Source organism: Scyliorhinus torazame, chromosome 7 (assembly GCF_047496885.1).
Source record: "Scyliorhinus torazame isolate Kashiwa2021f chromosome 7, sScyTor2.1, whole genome shotgun sequence".
Taxonomy (NCBI): Eukaryota; Metazoa; Chordata; class Chondrichthyes; order Carcharhiniformes; family Scyliorhinidae; genus Scyliorhinus; species Scyliorhinus torazame.
In genome coordinates, this window is record NC_092713.1 from 288295200 (window position 1) to 288315353 (window position 20154).

At 50.5% G+C, this 20154-nt stretch overlaps 1 protein-coding gene across 2 annotated transcripts in view; it reads right to left on the reverse strand.

Moving 5' to 3' along the window:
- The window catches only part of LOC140427083 (teneurin-2-like), a 3867843-nt gene that overhangs the window by 3518470 nt on the left and 329219 nt on the right, over positions 1-20154 (reverse strand). For both annotated transcript variants that reach the window (XM_072512582.1, XM_072512581.1), the window contains exon 4: positions 6318-6366. The gene's annotated coding sequence lies outside the window, so the exon portion shown is untranslated. The remainder of the gene's footprint in view (positions 1-6317; positions 6367-20154) is intronic.

The window sequence follows — 20154 nt, forward strand, 5'->3', positions numbered from 1 at the left end:
AATTGCACACAATGGGCGGGATTCTCCACTCCCACGCCGAAGTGGCCGCGCCACCGTGAATGCCGTCGAAGTTCACGATGGCGCGGAACGGCCCCGGTCCCGACCGATTCAGGCCCTGACAATGGGCCAGGGTCGGGGCCGCGTCATCTACACGCGCCAGGCCTTGTCACCCGCGTAAAAGTGGCGCCGTATAGATGACGCGGCCGGCGCCGCATAACGGGCGTCATCTGCGCATGCGCGGGTTGGCCGGCGCCAACCCGCGCATGCGTGGTTGCCGTCCTCTCTAAGTCCGCCCCGCAAGAAGATGGGGGACGGATCTTGCGGGGCCGCGGAAGGAAGGAGGTCCTCCTTCAGAGAGGACGGCCCGACGATCGGTGGGCACCGATCGCGGGCCACCCCACATTCCAGGTAAAGCCCGGTGCAGGATCCCCCCTCTCCCCCCCACAGGCCGCCCCCCCAGCGTTCACGCACGTCCCACGACTGCAGCGACCAGGTGTGGACGGCGCCGGGGGGAACCCGCCGTTTTGGCTTGGCCGCTCGGCCCATCCGGGCCTCAGAATAGCAGGGGTGCCGGAGAATCACCATTTTCGGTGTCTCCGGCGATTCTCCGGCCTGCGGCCCGCAAAACTCGACCGAGCCATTCCCGCCGCTTGGGAGAATCGCGGGAGGGCGTCGGACCGGCGTCCCCGGAAATTTTGGCGGCCCAGGCGATTCTCCCAACCGGCGTGGGAGTGGAGAATCGCGCCCCACATTTGAGACGTGGTCTCACCAATTCCCTGTATAACTGAAGAACAACATCCTTACTTTTGTGTTCAATTCCTTTCATGACAAAGGAGAGCAGTCCCTTAGCCTTCTCCATTATTTGCCATACTCCCATACTAATGTTTTGTGACTCATGCACTAGAACACCCAGATCCCTCTGTACCTCAGAATTTTGCAGCTGTTCTCTGTTTAAGTAATACCCCGTTTTTTTATCCTTTCTGCCAATACAAACAAGTTCACATTTTCTCATATTATACCCCATTGCCAGATTTTTGCCCACTCACTCAGCCTACCTATATCCATCAGCAACCTTCCTATGTCCCCTTCTCAACATACTTTCCGAGCTATCTTTGTGACCTGAGCAACATTATGTTCAATGTCACTTCCTTTGTTTCATATTCAATGTTATGTAGGCAAACCCAGAAATCCATTTGCCTCCATAGGACCTTTCTTCTCCCTCTCATCACAAACTCCATTTAAAGGTCATTTTATTTTAACCTGCCTGGGGAGGACTCAGGTAGAAAAGGACACACTCTCTTGTTTTATATCCCATCCAACTGTACTTTCATTGAGGTCCCAGGCAGGGTGCGAAAAATGGAGCTGGCCAATCTGCTTAGTTTTTTGCAGTGCAAAAAGGTTAATATTTGTTCCACTCTTAGACGTTATTATTCTTCCGCACTGTTAAAAATGTTATAATTTGTGGTAGACTTTGTTTCAGTGTTTCTTCTCCCAAAGTATACTCCATCACATTTCTCTGTGTTGAGCTGCGTCTTTTATTTATCTGCACACCCCATTAACCTGGCTGCATACCACTGCAACCTTCTACAATCTTCTTGACAGTTTGAAAGGCTTTATAATTTAGTATCAACAGCAAACCACATTCTGCATCAACAGGAATTTGTGCAGGCTCCACGCTTCAGAGTTTATCAAGATGCTTCAGGAGGAAATAAAAGACAAATCATCGACCAGCAGTGATGAAATGGTCAAGGTGATGACTGAGGAAGGATTGGATACTGCTGACTGCAATAACTGCCCTGTCTTGTTGCTGCATGCCTTTGGCCTTTCAGGCTGAACTATAGAAGAGAAAAATAGATCTTTTAATAAGTGTACCAGGCTGGACATTGTGACAGATTCTACCACGTAACCGTACACAGTCATGGAGTTACAGGGCGGGATTCTCCGGCCACGTTCACCCGGCGACCAGAGAATCCTGTCCGAGCTCAATGGATTTTTCCATTGTCGCCCTTTCGCCCGTGGCGTTCTTGCGTCGGACGGAGCGGGAGAATCCAGCCCACAGTTTCCCACTTTGCAGGAATAACATTCAGCAACAAGCAAATTCAATAACGACATCAGGGAAGATCACAGGGCTGGATTCTCCGCCCCGCCACATTTCTGCCCCAACCCGCCAGCGGGATTCTCCGTTACACCGGCCGGTCAACGGGGGTTTCCCATTGTGGGGCAGCCCCGCGCCGTCAGGAAACCCCCGAGCGCCGGCATAACGGAGAAGCACGCCGGTGGATGACCCTGGCCATAGAGAGTTACAACATCTCGGATATCTCATCAGGAATCACACACTGATGTTGCTCAAATATTAGGTTTGAAAATTGACCAAAAATGAAGAAGTAACAAAGGTGGTGGTGAGGTAGAGCTGGGTGTCCTCAGCTCATGTGAAAACTAATGCTGTGCCTTCGGATGATTATGCATAAGATGAAAAGGCGACAGAAGTGGAAGAAGAAAACCTCTTGATTAGATTAATGCATTATATCCTTAGCCATCCATCTTTCTGGAGAGGAAACATCTGAAGTCTTTTATCAGAAATCAGCCTTTAATTCCCAGGTATTCCAAATTATATATGTAAATTCTGAATCAATTAGGTGACAAACTATAACTCCTGCCAGATATCAATTATTCTGTTAATAACCAGCAGTACATCCCCAAGGCTCTCTACTCCCACGGGTGGTCAGATTTAGCAGCCGAAGAACCTCATTTCAAACCTCTAATAATCTCCAAACATTTTGAGCTCTGCGGGATAGCCTGGATCTTTGATCATCTAATAATAGAACAGAGTTTCTGTGTGGGTGAACAATGTGAAAGTGAGAAATGAAACCAGAAATTTCAAGCCTGGAATTTGTAAAAGCAGAGTGGCTTTTTTTTCCCTCCTCCGCTGACAACTTACTTTTGTAAGAAGTCTTACAACACCAGGTTAAAGTCCAACAGGTGTGTTTCGATGTCACTAGCTTTCGGAGCGCTGCTCCTTCCTCAGGTGAATGAAGAGGTATGTGCTCCACTCCGAAGCAGCGTGCAGCGCTCCGAAAGCTAGTGACATCGAAACAAACCTGTTGGACTTTAACCTGGTGTTGTAAGACTTCTTACTGTGCTCACCCCAGTCCAACGCCGGCATCTCCACATCATGGCTACTTATTTTTGGCCCTCTCCTTGGGATGGTGAAGTGATTCCAAATTTTGGGCAATGAAGCAGGCTGGCTGGCTACCCAATCCAACAGCGAGGAGGGCCCGCACAACTTTGAGGCCCCAGCCTCGTTTAAATTGACAGATGTCCGGGTTAGTCCTCAAACTGAGGCCAGGTTGGCCACCAGTAAGAGAAGTTAGGATCTAATTTACCTCACAGGGCTCTGATTTCTACATTGCTTTGGAGGCCTGCTGGTAGGCGTCTGTAAAAGCAGAGCCGGCCGCACTGCCACCTCTATTTGATTACCACCTCTACATTGAGGCAGTTACTACTCTTAAGTTAAAGGCAAAGAATATGAAAATTGACCTCGAAGAGTTCAAAGTTGCAGCAGAAAAGAATGGAAAACAAAATGTTTTTGTTGAAGAGAGAAGGTTTCCTCCTGGGGAAGAGCAAAGCGAGAGGCCATTGGTATATCTGACAAAGAATTCAGAAGAAACGTTCTTTACCCAGAGAGTGGTAAGAATGTGAAACTCACTAGCAGAGGAAGTGGTTGAAGCGAATAGTACAGATGGATTCAAAGGTAAACTAGACAAGCATATGGGGAGAAAGGAGTAGAGGGTTATGATAGTAGATTTAGATCTGGAAAGATGGGAAGAAACTTGAGTGGAGCTTATACACCTGCATGGACTGGTTGGGCTGAATGGCCTATTTCTGTGCCTTACAAGCTGCATAAATTGCCTTGATTTCCTAAGAGTTCCTCGCTACGCCAATTCTAGTTTCTTAAGCATCAAAACTTTAATTGCCCCACCACTGAGAAACCTTGCCAAAGCCCTAAGCCCTGAAGATCTCCGCCTCTCTACCTCCCTTTCCTCCTCGAAGTCACTCATTAAAACTTACCTCTTTGACCAAGCATTAACATTATCATTGGCATTAACATCTTCTTATGTGGCTCTGTAAAATTTTGTCTGATAAAATCACATGAAATGCTCTGGGATGTTTTACAATGTTAAAGATGCTGGCCACAATCTAACAACCCCATTAGCCAAGGGATAAATCCCGTAAGGGGCGCTAAACATCGCGAGCCAGAAATGGGAGTTGCACCAGCCAGATCTCAGTTTGTGATGTTCTCCCCACCCCCGTGCTTCTGACATAATCAGGTTCATGCCCAGCAAGGGCCTGAACCCAATTTCCATATATTTTAATACATCTAAATGTGATTACTGGCCTTAACTCTGTAGCACCCTCCCATGATGCATCCTCCCCCCCAGGCGGCGTGGCGAAACACCGGCGTGAACCACTGCTGGTTTTCAGGAGCACAAACCAGTTGTGATGACCACACCAGGAGCACGGAGGTGTCTGTGGTCCCCGGGATGGTTGAGCGACAAGCCTGGGCATTGCCCCAGGCATCCTGACAGTGCCTCCTGTAAGTGCCTCATAGCACTGTCCCCTGGCACTCCCAGGGGCACTGCCAACGGGGCAGTACCAAGTGGATAGTGCCAAGGGGGCACATGAAGGGGGCACATGAAGGGGACTTTAGCAGGACGCCCTGGTGGGGGGGGGCTACAATTATTTGTGGTGGGTGGGGAGAGGGGGGAGACCCAATGCCTGCGAACTGGTGGTGGGAGTAGGAGAGCCCAATGCTTGCAAGGGGAGGGGGTGCCCTGATACTTTGGGGGGGGGGGGGGGGTCTCGATATCCGTGGGGGAGGTTACGATATCCATGTGGGGGTCCTGATCTCCATGGGGTGAGGGGGTGGGGATCCTGATCTCCACCTGGGAGGGTTGTCCTTAAAATGCAACTTTCAGAATCCCGACTTTGCTGACATGTTTGAGCCCCGCCCCTCCAATTGGCTGTTCAATCCTTACCAGCACTTTGAAATTGCAGAGTGTTGTTTAATCAGGCGAGAAAAGGCATCTGTGATGCCACAAAGTTATACACAAATTTTCTCGCCTGATCCAACACTCTGTGCAATTTGGGGAAAGTTGCACCCACTATATAAATGTAAGTTGCTCTTCTTCATTGCCTGTTGTTAGAATAACATGTAGCTCTGTATTTGTTTTGTGATCACCTACAAAAGACTTCCATCTATGTTTCTCTCATGCACACAAATTGCCCAGAAGGCCGACTATTCATTCTGCAATAATCTCCTTCGGGTTTTCTGCAGTTCCTGTCAACTAAATTTGAAGAAGCATTTTTGTCTTTACATCCATAATCTTTCCACAGGTACGAATAAGCTGTACAAGGCTGCGGTTAAACATTCGGCAATTAATTTCTGCTCAAACAAATTCTCTCGTGAGGCTTTACTAGTAACTAATGGAATAGTGAGGGCAACGAGATTGTTTTCATTTCTCTGCGGCTGAATTCAGCAGTTATTCTCCTCATCTTTGCCAGCAGCATTTAGTGATGGTGTAAAGAGCTAACTTCTGGAAGGAGGTTAAATAGTTTCACTTGACTGAAAGGTTTAGGGACACGTTTTCTGCCTCAGCAGCTACGAGTCTGTGTTATGCAGTTTTCCCTTGGTCAACATTGGTCAAAGGCCCCCTGTCTATAATATGAGGGGCATTCTTTCCGGCAGACGTGATCTATAGGCACAGACCAATGGTACATCAATAACACAGGGTCAAATCAATGCCAATGAAAACTGGGTGGTTTCTACAACAGTATTTTTAAAAATTGGTTTTACATCCAGGTAGCAATATGAAAATCTAACCCAGTATGCTGCCTTATGTCTGATATTTATGATCTATACAGCCACTTAATCTTTTATCGCATAAAGCAGATGTATTTTATATAGCCTTTTTGCCAGGCACATCATTGATTAAACCTGCATATGCTTTGGCTTGACATTTCAAATCTACAGATACATCACAGCCCACCCTCTATGCAGCACCAGGTTCTAGGACATTTCTATATACCAAGGAATAAACCAGGAGAATCTAAATTCCACAGATAGAAATTGAACTGGAACACTTCTTCAAGGGAATAACTGGAAGGAGCTCAGAAAATGTGTAGGAACAACAAGGACCATTCTGAGGTATGCTCTCAGTTGCATGATGTTTCTTACCAATCACTTTTACAATTCATGTTTGCTATTAATGAAGCCATGAAGGGAGATTTTTCTCATACTTTTCAATTTTGGTACTTACAGCAAAGTCAAGCTGCCGCCTGCTTCAGTTGTTCTCGAGCCTCAGAAGCCTGAAAGAGAAAGGAAAAAAATCAGCTGACCACATTACAAAATAGGTCTCAGTTCATAACTTGGTACCACGCACAAGCTAACACCAGATGGCGAAAATGCAGACATCACAAAGGAGCAACATCATGACCTATTGTTTCTATACCAATTCATCGCTACTCGTTGTCAACAGGAGTTCCTTTAGTCGACAACATAGATAGCGTGTGGCGCACATGCAACTGTTGGCAATGCTGGAGCTTTATTAGGTGGTAAAGAATGTTTTCCTTTGACCCGGTGTGTCGTTCAAGATTCTTCGATTGCCATAGAATTAATATTGTACCTGCCAGTTGGTCATGAAGTTCCTATTTAAGGGTCTCAATTGGTGGCAGGGCAGGCCACCCTCGCACCTGACTTAGTGCCCACCCCCCCCCCACCACCACTTGCAAAACACAACATGGGAGAGGCTACAAAATTCTGCCCATGGTGTGTGGGAAATACATCTTTTCACTACTGATTCATTTGGTATTTCAATTAAATTGTGCCTAATAATTAGCTGCAGGTTGCTTATGTGAACTGAACATCTAACTTCTTACCATCATATAGGGTTATAAACAAAACTAAAATCCCTCCCAGGTCAAATCGATCAAAATCTCAATCCTATTTACAGGCTGGATTAAGATAGCGGGATATGTAACAAGGACACTAATTTATTTATCTGGGTGAATCGTCCTTTTTAGATCGATAACTGCTATTCTCAATGTGTCCTGTCCCTCTACTTCAAAGAAGTAACCTTGCCTTACTCGGTCTCCTTTTCAAACTGTGATAAGTACTTCCAGACCTCCATCCGCCTGGTGAAGGCGCTATGCTCCGAAAGCTCATGATTCCAAATAAACCTGGTGGACTTTAACCTACTTACCAAAATGCTAAGTGTTTTTGTGCTACTGGCTTGTTGTCACCAGACAAAACCGGGTCACTTCATATATGGCTGCTTACAATAATTAGGGAAAGGAGGCTTTCAATCTGTTACATTAGACTGGACGTGAACTCAACAGAGGTGAAAGGTCAGCTTATTTTGCTCTGCAGTTCTTCAACTTAATTTAATATTTTTTTCAAAAAACGTAACATGTCAGAACAATAATTATAATAGGTTATTCCTGGAAATATAGCTTTGGGACAGAAGGACCGTTATGGACAAAAGGACAGGGCACAGCACCTGTTACTCTATCAAAAACTAGCCATGAGTGTTTTATAACCTGTCCAGTCAGATTTATATACACAGAATTAATCACAGAATCCTTACAGTGCACAAGGAGGCCATTCGGCCTATCAATGCTGTACTGGTTCTCTGAAAGAGCATTCTACCTAGCCCCACTCCCCCGCCTTAGCCCCGTAGTCTTGCATATTATTTATTTTCAGATAGTAATCCAATTCCCTTTTGAATACCTCGACCGCAGGTGCTTCCACCTACCTCTCAGGATATTTGCTCCAGATTCCAACCACTCTCTGGGTGAAAATTTGTTTCATCGCATCACTTCTACTCCTTTTGCCAATTATTTTGAATCAGTGACTTCTAGTTTTTAATGCTCTCTTGAGTGGAAACACTTTCTCACCATTTACCCTCTCCACACCCCTCAGGACACTGAATACCTCTGTTAAGTCGCCTCTCAGCCTTCTTTCCTCCAAGGAAATCTGTACCAACTTTAGCAATCTTATCTTCACTGCGATATGGTGAATGTCTCAAAGTGCATTGATGGGGCTACAGGGTACAAATTCTTCCACGAGAATAGCACAAAACAGAGAGTATCACAGTGGTCACTTGTTACACAACTCATCCAATATTCAATTCCATTAGGGGCACTCATGCCTGTAATGGGTGATGTTGTCCAAATCAAAGTTCTACCTCTACAAAGAGCTATGGGGATCTATGGTTTCTGGAGTTGTCGAGCTATAACTAATGGCAGCAAATTATAGCTGCGTGTTGAGTCTCCCACAGCATAGTGATGCACAAATAAGAATATAAGCAGAAAATTCAAGACATTATGGATGTATATTTCAGGGGACATGCAGTATTGTTTGTTTTGTCACAGGAACAATCGGCATGAATCAATATTCATTTCTAAAAATGCTAAAAGGCTGTGGCTAGAAGATAGCTCACCACAAACAGTTAGAAATGGTGGGATGCAAGACAACAGAAATCAAATCACTGGCTGCAGGATTCCAAGCTTGACTTTTTTAAAAGCTGTCGGTACTGGCCGAGGTGTACCGGCCGCATTACGCCTGAGAAGCAGTGCGGCGCGACCGGGAGATGCCAGGTGATCCCTTTTCTGGGATTTACCCAGCTCGCCGCACCTCCCATAGATCTAACAAGATCTCGTGAGATATCACGATGTGATTCCTGCCCATTGTCACCATATCTGTCTTTAAAGTGAGACAGCTAGTCTCACTCTAATATGCACTCCCGAGATCTAACCAAGGCGTGGGATCTAACGTCCTCATCTAGGAGATCTCGGGTGAGTGCCGTTCAGTGCTGGGCTTCACAAACTGGGAACGTTAGAATGGCACTTGTGGGGGTCACCCAGGATCGGAGGCCCCCAGGTGCTTGTCCTCTGGGTAGGGTGCCACCCTGGCACTGCAGGTGCCATCTGGGAATCCTGGAACTGGCACCTTGGTACTAGGGTGCCAGCCTGGCACTGCCAAGGTGTCACTGCCTAATGGCAGGGGTATTCCCAGGGTGCCAATCTAGCAGTGCCAAGCTGGCAGATTTTGCACACTGGGGATCGAGCTGGGGTGCATGGGGAGCGGGGGAAGGGGGCAGTCATTGTTCTCAAAGGTACAGCTTCCATAATCAAGTAGTCATGTCCATGACCGTAAGAATGAACGGATTCCCTGCCTTCATTTTAGGCAATGGCCCTGCACAATCTACTAATACCTGACTAAATTGTTCTTCAATCACTGGTGTGGGTATTAATACCACGCCAACAATTACTGAACCTGACACTAATTCACGCTCTAATTGTACTTTATACAATGGGACCGGGATATAATCTCCACTTATCCCATAGCTTTCTTTGAACTCTCTGGAGGGAAAACCAAATCCTTCTCCAGTAAAAGAATTTGCATAGCCCCTGTGTCACTTAAAATAGTTATGGGTTTGGCTCCATCAGTTGATGCAAACAGAGTGATCTTCCCCCCGACTAAAACCCTGTTTATCTCTTATTTACCTCATTCATCATGCCTGCTCCCACAGCAGTGTTTACCTCAGGTCTCCTAGTTCTATTTAGAGTTATAGTCTGCCCTGTAGTATCCCAACTTTGGTTCTCTTTTCAGAATCCTCCTTATGAACTTCAACAAGTCACTTAGGCTTTCCTTGCAACTACTAGCATGATGATTGAACGTGTCCCACCTTATTACAATCGTAACACAATGGCCTTCGAGACTCACCTCCACCCTCAGTACCTGGTCTGAGAAGGAGATCTTGGAGCATTTTCAACTATCCATTCTTTACCTTGGCTACCTGCCTTCCTTACACTCTCCCACTTCCTATCATTTTTCAAAACTATGGGGGTAATGGAACCAAGGTTTACATTTATTGATTCGCTCATAAGCATCAGCCATAATTGCTGCCTATCCAATCATCACCCTTGGTTTTTCAACATTGGTTCTTATCATGGAAGGTAAGGAATTCTTAAATTCCCCTTAGAAAATTACCTCTCTTTAGAGCCTTACAGGTGGTTGCAACTCCCAATGTTCGTCCCCATCTTTCAAAATTGTTCTGCTTAACATTTCTAATTTTGCTTATGTTTGTCCCGGATGTCTCCTTAAATTCCTAAAACTTTGCCTATGTGCCTCTGGAACCAATTTATATGCACCAGAATAGCCTTTTTTTTACTTCATCATAATTCTTAGACACTCCCTCTGAAATGGAAGTATAAACGCCCTGTGCCCGCCCTATCAGTTTACTCTGCATGGGTAATGTTCACTTTTCTGTTGGACTCTCCATTTGGGTTGCTATTTTCTCAAAAGTCCTTATGAAGGTTTCTACCTCTTTTTCTTCAAATTTTGGGAGGGCCTGTATAAATTTAAACATATCACCATTGGGTTCCATTCTAAGATTAAGCTTCCCTCTAGTTCCTGGCAACTCCCATAAACTCTCTCTCTTTTGCTTTCCTCTCTCTTTATTTCCAACCTCCGAGTTTCAATCTCCATTTATTTTCCTTTCTGCTGCATCTCCATCTCTAATTGTTTCATTGGTGACTGGATTTCAGCTAATTCTACTCATGGTTGCCATGATCCAGGTTGTGTCCCTGACATCTCTTTCAAATTTAAATGCTGAGCAATTGCTTCAGTTATCTCTACCTTTCTCGCTTTAAATCACCTTTCTACTTTTAAATCACCTGCCAATTCGACTAGCTAGTCTTTCAAAGCCTTTTCAAAAATAACAGAGACAAGTCGTCCACCAGAAGAAAAATATGAGCAGCTTCTAGAACCATCCTGTTATGTCACTACAAACGTGGTGTCTCTTTTAAATTTATTGTGTAATCCAAATGTCGCCATCTGCTTTTTCGAGGATACTGGACCCACGCCCCCATGATACCTGGGCTTGTGCACTTGTTATGGGCCAGGGTTTAGAGAACTCCAGAATGTATCATAGAGTTCACCTGACCCACAACTTTTACTAGATTGTGGTATGGGGAGCACATGGCCCACTCTACAGGTGTGGTGCAGCAGACATCTAACAGTATTTTTTTTAAAGCAAAACAATGTTTATTCTGTGAACTCAGTTAACCTTTTTAAAACATAGTGAACATCTTAGCAACCATCTATTCAAGTACAACCTCCAAAGAATACGATACTAAGTAATCCTTAAACTTTCCTTTTGACACCTAAATAAGACAAAAAAAACTTTTAACAGAAGCACATCAGGTTTAAATTCACTATTGAGAACAGTTATCAAGAGATAGTCTTTAGATGGCAGAGAGATCGAAATTACACCTTCTTTGGCTGGCTTCAGCTCCAACACTAAAACAAAAAAACACAGACACACCCAAGCTTTTCCTCAAAGCGAAACTAAAAGCTGACAGATAGCCCAGCTCCACCCACACTCTGACATCATTAATAAACACCCATTCCTTAAAGGTACATCCACTATTCGATAAACACCCATTCCTTAAAGGTACTCTCACATGACACACGTCAATTCCAGCCCCACCTGACCCTGAGTGGTAACACAATTAAATTAACCATTAATTCCGAGAAAAATATTGAAAGTCTTTGTCCCTTTGCTGCACAATAAAGCTAGTCACCAGATTTGTACATTTAAACACAATTACTTGTTACTTTTAACAAGAACTACAATAAAATATGGAGAAGATACAACTGGTTAACCATTATCCCATTCCTATTTCCCCAATTTAACTTGCCCCCCCCCCCCACCCTATACACACATATGACACAAACAATAGAAGGGAGGAGAGGGGTAAAAATAATAAACAAAACTCGAGTAAGACCCAATTACCACCTGTTACTGGGCAGAATATGGCCTTTTGGCCAATCAATCGAATCAAGTCACACCCCATCTCCCGGGTGCCGAGAAGTCTGAGTATTGCAGTCCAAAGTTGGCGCTGCCATATACTATGTTGCAACTTCTTGAATTTCTCCTTTTCTCTGCTGCTTGACTTAAAGAGACGTGTCCATTACGCATCCATGGATCAAAATGATAACATCAAAAATAAAGAAAGGGGGAAGAAGGGAATGAGCTGGAAGGACTCTCAAAGCAATGTGATCCCCATCCCTGCTCAAAAGAGGTCCAGCACCCACTTGAAGAAATAGAGCGACTCAGTGTTCATGATATGAACTGCAAATCTGTTTCACATCATAGAATCATAGAATTTACAGTGCAGAAGGAGGCCATTCGGCCCATTGAGTCTGTACAGGTCCTTGGAAAGAGCACCCCATTTAAGCCCATGCCTTCCCATAACTGAGTAACCCCACCTAACCTTTTTGGACACTAAGGGCAATTTAGCATGGCCAATCCACCTAACCTGCGCATCTTTGGACTTTGGGAAGAAACCAGAGCACCCGGAGGAAACCCACGCAGACACTGGGAGGACGTGCAGACTCCACACAGACAGTGACCCAAGCCGGGAATCGAACCTGGGACCCTGGAGCTGTGAAGAAACTGTGCTAACCACTGTGCTACCATGCTGACTCCGTTACATCTGTTTTTCCCTGAGATAAAAAGAATGGCCTCAAATCCAATATTTTTCTGCATGATGTGAGAAGGGGCAAATCGTGGCTGAGAATTAATGTCACTGGATTCGAATCTAGAAGCCTAGAACAATGCTGGGGGACACGGGCTCGAATCCCACAACATCAGCTGGTGGAATCAAATTCATAAATGTTGACTCTGAAGCTAGTCTCAGTGATAGTTACCATGATAACCATTAATTGTTGTAAAAGCCCATCTGGTCGCTCAGGCCTTCAGGGAATCTGTCGTCTTTACTTCTTGGCTGACATGTTTATCCAGATCTACAGTAATGTGGCAGACCGAGCAAGCCACTCAGTTCAAGGGCAATTAAGGATGGGCAACAAATGCTGGCCTTGTCACCACATCCCGTTAAAGAATAAAAGGAAATAAAAAACAACTTTCAAGTGTGACTCCTTACTCTCTCTCATCTATTCAGTTGAAATAGTTGGTCAATATCCATATAATCCATGTTATAGGCCAGGGTTTAAAGTACCCCAAAGTGTATCATGGAGTTTACCTGACCCACAACTTTTAATAGATTGTGGTATGGGGAGCACACGGCCCATTCTACAGTTGTGGTACAGCAGAAATGAAAAAGTATTTTTTAAAGCAAAGCAATGTTTATTCTATGAACTTAAGTTAACCTTTTTAAAACATACAGTGAATATCTTAACAACCATCAATTCAAATACAACCCCCAAAGAATACAACACTAAGTAATCCTAAATAACTTCCCAAACAACATCGAGAAGACAAAAGAAACACCTTGGGCGCGATTCTCCGATGCCGCGCCAGTTTTTCTTTTAAAAAAATATATATATTTATTAAAGTTTTTTAACACAATTTTTCTCCCTTACAAACAATAACCCCCCCACCCCCCACCCCCCGTAACAAAAAAAAACGAGAAATCGCGCAGAGCAAGATATATACATGGCAAAATGATATATTTACACAGCTTTGTACACTGGCCCTCACCCGTACGTGCCAGTTTCCCCAACCCTTCATGTTATCTCTTGCTCATCCACCCTCCCAGGCAATCCCCCTTCCCCCCCCCCCCCCCAGAACGCCCCCCCCCCCCCCCCCCAAGGTTGTTGCTGCTGCTAACCGACCTTCCTCTAACGCTCCGCGAGATAGTCTAGGAACGGTTGCCACCGCCTGTAGAACCCCTGCGCAGACCCTCTCAAGGCGAACTTAATCCTCTTCAACTTTATGAACCCAGCCATATCATTTATCCAGGCCTCCAGGCTGGGGGGGCTTCGCCTCCTTCCACATTAGCAAGATCCTTCTCTGGGCTACTAGGGACGCAAAGGACAGAATGCCGGCCTCTTTCGCCTCCTGCACTCCCGGTTCGTCCACTACTCCAAATATTGCTAGCCCCCAGCTTGGCTTGACCCGAACTTTCACCACCTGAGATATTGCTCCCGCCACTCCTCTCCAGAACCCCTCCAGTGCCGGACATGACCTGCCGCACCAGTTTTTCACGCAACGCCGGTCCAACTCCCTCCCGCGATTCACCCAAGCGGCGAGATCGGCCCCATCGGGTTCTGCCCGGCGCAGGCCGGAGAATCGCCCGAGACGCCCAAAATGGCGATTCTCCGCTACCCCCACTATTCGCCGGCCCGAATGGGCCGAAGTCCCGACGGCGTGACCCCAGTTCACGCCGTCGCCGTTCACACCTGGTAAATAAAGTCGTCAGCCAGTCGTGCTGGGTGTCGCTGAGCAGTGAGGAGGTGAGTGGACTGTTCCGGAGCTCCTGCAGACCGGGTCGGCTTCCCCGAGAACGCTTCGGCCAACGGGGGGGGGGGGGGGGAGGGCAGGGGGGGGGGTGAGGGATGGAGTGGAGGTGGGAGGAGGGTGAGGGAGGGGGTGGAGGTGGGAGGAGGGTGAGGGAGGGAGTGGAGATGAGAGGGGGGAGGGAGGGAGTGGAGGTGGGAGGGGGGTGAGGGAGGGAGTGGAGGTGGGAGGGGGTGAGGGAGGGTGTGGAGGTGGGAGGGGAGTGAGGGAAGGAGTGGAGGTGGGGGGGAGGGAGGGAGTGGAGGTGGGAGGGGGTGAGGGAGGGAGTGGAGGTGGGAGGAGGGTGAGGGAGGGAGTGGAGGTGGGAGGAGGGTGAGGGAGGGAGTGGAGATGAGAGGGGGGAGGGAGGGAGTGGAGGTGGGAGGGGGGAGGGAGGGAGTAGAGGTGGGAGGGGTGAGGGAGAGTGTGGAGGGTGTCGTCCATCCGCGGATGCCACATGTCAGCCGCCCTGATATGGCAGGACGGTGACGAGGACACGGCCTAAGGTTCTCGTGTGGCTGATGGGCAAAGGCGACTGGCTCACTGGTGAGGAGGTGTGAACTGACCGTTGGACGCAGACAGTGACCAGGTGTTAGGCTGGCTGCGTGTCTGCAGCGCAACCAGGCCACTGGGGCCACAGGGATCCCATGCAACCCGGCTGGCGAGGTGTGGAAGAACCTCCATGTAACATGTTGTTTCTCTGCCCCCACCACCCTCCTGCAGATCACCATGTATGCCAACCAGACAGCGATGTTCACTACCGTGGTTGCAGCCGCAGCTCTGCAGTGGCCATCCGGCAGCGTAGACTGCGACGGCCCACAGTGGCTGCAGATGCAGCGGCTGCTGCTGCAGCAGAGGGGATGGCCGCGGAGTGGCCCGTCGTCGCCGCGCAGGCCGCAGGCGCTCAGGCTCGGAATGTCCAGGGGGATGCCGAGGGGAACATTGACCCCCTGACGGTGAGGAATGCACAGGAAGCGGGCACTGATATCGAAGTGCTTGGGGGGGAGGAGGAGGAGGAGGAGCCACTGATGGTGGTGCCAGGGCGCCACAGGTGTCCAGCAAGGCCGAGGGTGTACCGGGACAGAATGTCGTTCGAGGCCCTACCGGACATTACATGCAGGAGGAGACTACGGTTCAGCAGGGAGATGGTCGCACATACATGCCACTTCGTGGCGCACCTTGCACCACGTGGAACGGGAGGAGGACACGCGATACCAGTCTCTGTCAAGGTGACGGTGGCCCTAAACTTTTACGCTACCGATTCCTTCCAGGCGCCGAGCGGGGACCTATCCGGGATCTCACAGGCAACGGTCCACAGGTGCATCAGGGCCGTGACCGACGCCTTGTACGCCATCGTGGACAGGCACATTAAATACCCCGAGGAAGCACGGGCACGTAGATTCGCCAAGGTGGCCGGGATACCGATGGTCCAGGGTGTCATCAATTGTGTGCACGTCCCCATGAGCTCACCTGCAGACAACAGGGAAGTGTTCATGAACAGGAAGGGCGCATACTCCATGAACATTCAGGTGGTGTGCGACCCCCACATTAAGATCATGCACGTGTGTGCAAGGTTCCCCGCGAGTGTGCATGACGCCTACATTCTGGCACAGTCGTTCATCCCCGCAATGTTCGATGGATGCCCCCCCCCCCCTGGCTGAGGGGCTGGTTGCTGGGCGACAGGGGCTATCCGTTGAGGTCATGGCTGATGACGCCAATACGGAGGCCTCAGACCAACGCGGAGAGCCTATACAACGAGGCCCATGCAGCAACCAGGGGTGTGGTGGAGCGGTGCTTCAGCCTGCTGAAGATGCGATTCAGATGCCTGGACCGCTCCGGAGGGGCCCTGCAGTACCGGCCCGACAGGGTCGGTCGCATAGTTGTGGTCTGCTGTGCGCTGCACAACATTGCCATGCAGAGGGGAGATGCACTGGTGGAGGAGTCAACGGCACCGGAGCTAATGTAAACGAAGGGGAGGAGGAAGAGGAGGAAGAGGAGGAGGAGGCGAAGGAGGAGGAGAAGGAGGATGGCGTGTATCAGGGTGGGGGGAGGGGCGCGGGACACAGACACTGCCCGGGTGCTGGTTGCGTCCAGGAGGCTGCACGACGGCACCGTCGAGGACAGCGGGCACGCGACGCGTTGGTGGCCGCACGGGTCACGCACCGTGGGGGAGGGATTCGCTGAACACTGCCACTTGCACCGCCAATCCTGCACACGGGCACCACGCTGCACCCACCCCGCACCGCGTTCACGGCACCAATTCCACATCACCTTACCACTGCGGCACTACGCGATTGCACAACATTGATGATTGTGTAAGCGGGTGTGATCAGTGCCATGTTGACGAATGACAGCCCGCTCTGCGATGAGCTGTGAGCTGAGATTCGCCAGCCAAGGTCTGACTCATGGCTATAGCTGAACCATCCACTCCGGTGGACACAGCGTTCGTCACGGACATTTCATCACGTGCCCGTGTGGGGTAGCTGGCGTCGGAGTGCTGAGGACTACGGTGTCCGATTTTGGGAGGCAGGGGGGAAAGGGACAGCACACCTGGCACCGACGTTGAACCGCTCGTTAACCACAGCGCCACTCGGTCACCCTCACGAGCCCCCTGGCACCGGACATAGCACAGAGGCTTACAAGTTAAGTGCAACAGTGAGTTTAATTGTGACATTCACATACAGATGCAGTACCCCCTACAACTAAACTGTGCCCTGCACCCGTGCCAACTTGCTATGTTTTTAACTTCTACCACTACATCTAGGTGTCTCCCCAGATGGTACAGCAGGAGTGGAGGCGGACTGTTGAGAATCACGCCCTGCGACATGGCTCCCCGTCGGCACGCGTTTCCTGTGGCGGCCCGGCTTCGATGGGCCAGGCTGCTCGGTGGGCGTGCTGGATGGCGTGGTGCCACCTTGTCCTGCCCGCTGCCCACCAGATGCGCCAGGGACGGAACGGGGGGAGGCTGAGTGTTCAGGGACGCCCCTTGCTGGAGGTACCGGGACGGGTCCCAGAACCTCCTCTTCCCTCGGGGTGCCCGGTGGCCCCCGGGCCTCACTGTGGGACGGAGGTGCGATCGGAGACATGCCCTGTCGCACCACCGACACCTATCGCTGCCAGTCCTGGAGGCCTGCAGCGCTATCGACCATGGTCCGAATGTTTGCAGAGACGGAGCCCAGGGAGTGCGACATTCCTGCCAAGGACTGTGCTATCTCAAACTGTGAGTGCGCTACGCCTTCCATCATGTGCGCCAGGCGGTCTATGCTCTCCTTGACTGACTGCTGGGACTGTGTCATGGCCTGCTGGGACCGGGCCATGGCATGGTGAGACTCGGCCAGGGCCCAGAGCGCGACGGCAATGTCGTGTTGGCTCTGGCGCATGGCTACCTGTGAGAGGGCAGCCCTGTCCTGGGCCGTGGATGACGCATGCATGTTATCCCAATGCCTTGCAGGACCTGACCAATGGCCAAAACCGTTTCACCCATTGCCTCCACCGCGGACGCCACCCATGCGGTGTCGGCCTGGGTGGCTGCGATGAGCGGCACCACTCCCTGCTCCTGGATGCGAATGGACTCCTCCAACTGCGTGTGCAGGTCCTGGAAGATGGCCCTCATCCCGTTATTCAGTCCCTGGGTGTCCACATGCATAGGGTGTCCGGGTGGGTCAAGTACATTCAGGAACCCGGGAACCGTCTGGGCGGCAACTGTTTGCTGGGCCTGGGCTGCCCTCCGACCGTCCAGCCCCTCGGCTGCTCCAAACTCCACCTGCTGTACCGGCTCGGCTGTGTGGTGCGCACCAGACCGTGACCCGGGAGCCTCATCACTTATCTGCCCAACCGAGGTGAATGTCTCTGCGATGGTGGATGGTGTGGGAGACAGCAGTTCCGCTAGTTCGAGGTCATCGTCTGTTAGGAAGTCTGGTGTGTACTGGTCCCCCTCATGACCCGGCGCAGGGTGCATGAGGCCCATGTCATGTTGCGCTCCAGGTGATTCCGTGGACTGTGTGACCATTCTCTGTGCGTCATCGTCCACTGTCCCCGTCCTGTCCCCGTACTGTCGTGGATCATGGCCCTACATTCGGGCAATGCACAGCCATCACTCTCGTCACTGTCCGTCCTGTGCCCCTCAGTATTGTCTATGTCCGTCCTCTGTGCGTCCCCCTCCAGCATCCCATACTGAGAGGATGGCCCTCCTGTCCGACCGACTGCCACCCTCTGCGTGCGTCCCTGGGTGCGGTTGAGGTTGCAGATGGTCGGCTGTGTCTTGGCCGAGACGACCCTGGACGTTCGGCGGTTGGCCCTGGGGAACACAACGATACGGGGTTCGTTAGACACGCTGGGCCGGGTGTATGGTAGTGGTGGGGGCAGTGTGTGAGGGGGGAGGGGATCGAGGGTGCAGTGGCCAGAGTGTGAGGGGGGAGGGGATCGAGGGTGCAGTGGCCAGAGTGTGAGGGGGGAGGGGATCGAGGGTGCAGTGGCCAGAGTGTAAGGGGGGAGGGGATCGAGGGTGCAGTGGCCAGAGTGTGAGGGGGGAGGGGATCGAGGGTGCAGTGGCCAGAGTGTAAGGGGGGAGGGGATCGAGGGTGCAGTGGCCTGAGTGTGAGGGGGGAAGGGATCGGGGGTGCAGTGGCCAGAGTATGAGGGGGGCGATGACGGGCTGGGGAGGGGGGGGGGGTGCGGAGGGTGAGGACATTCAGGGTTGTCTCACTTGCTTCTGCGCCTCCGACCTGGCCTGTCGTGACCTCCCGGGTGGCAGATCCCCCAGCGAGGTCCAGGGCCCTCTGCTCGTGGACGTTTAGGGGGTGCAGCACAGGAGAACCCCCTCCGGTTCTCATACGTTCACGATGGTTGTGAGCTGTCTTGTCCTGGTGGGGGGGGGGGGGGGGGGGTTGGATAAAGCATCACAATTAGGCGGGTATCATCAGGGCGTACAGATATAGGCTATATTAATGCTGGGTGGGGAGACAGTTGGAGCCACGCCATGGCATCTCTCCAGGGGGTGGAGGTGCTCATGTGGGTCGAGTACAACATGGTGCACCCTGAACCCGCCCCCACCCTCGTGCCGGGGGGGGGGGGGGGTTGGTTGTGATCCGGGGGCACCCTCATGGCACTTACCCTGGCAGAGCGAGTGAGGTCGTGCAGCTTCTTCCGACACTGCTCACCGGACCGGGGAGGTGTGCCCCACAGCACTCACGCCAACTTCACGCCAACCGCGTCTCACCGTGCTGGACGGCTGGCGATGCCCACGTCTTGGGCAGAGGGTGGCCCTTCGGTTTTCAACCTCATCGAGGAGGGTGTCCAGGTCCGTGTCCCGGAACATCGGTACGGCTCGTCGGGGCTCAGCCATCTCTCCTCCTTCTCCTCCTCCTGGGTCCTTCCGTGCGCGGATCGCGCCATTTATGGCACTGCGCCGCGTCATTAGGGCATCGTGCACTTACGACGCTGCTTTCGCTCCACGCCCCCCCCCCGAGTTCCTCACGGCCCCGCTCCTAGCCCATTTTGGGCCCTGAATCGATCGCGACCGGGGCCGTTTCGCACCGTCGTGAAACTCGACGCCGTTCACGACGGCGCGGGCACTTAGTCGCGGGAGCGGAGAATCCCGCCCCTTTTACCAGAAGCACATTAGGTTTACATTCACTACTGAGAACATTAATAATTCTGAATTCACCAAATGATCGAGATAGTCTTTTCATGGCAGAGAGAACAGCAGTACACCTGCTCTGTCTGGCTTCAGCTCCAATACTGAAAACGAAACTAAAAAACACCCTGCAGCAAACAGCCTAAAACAAATGTA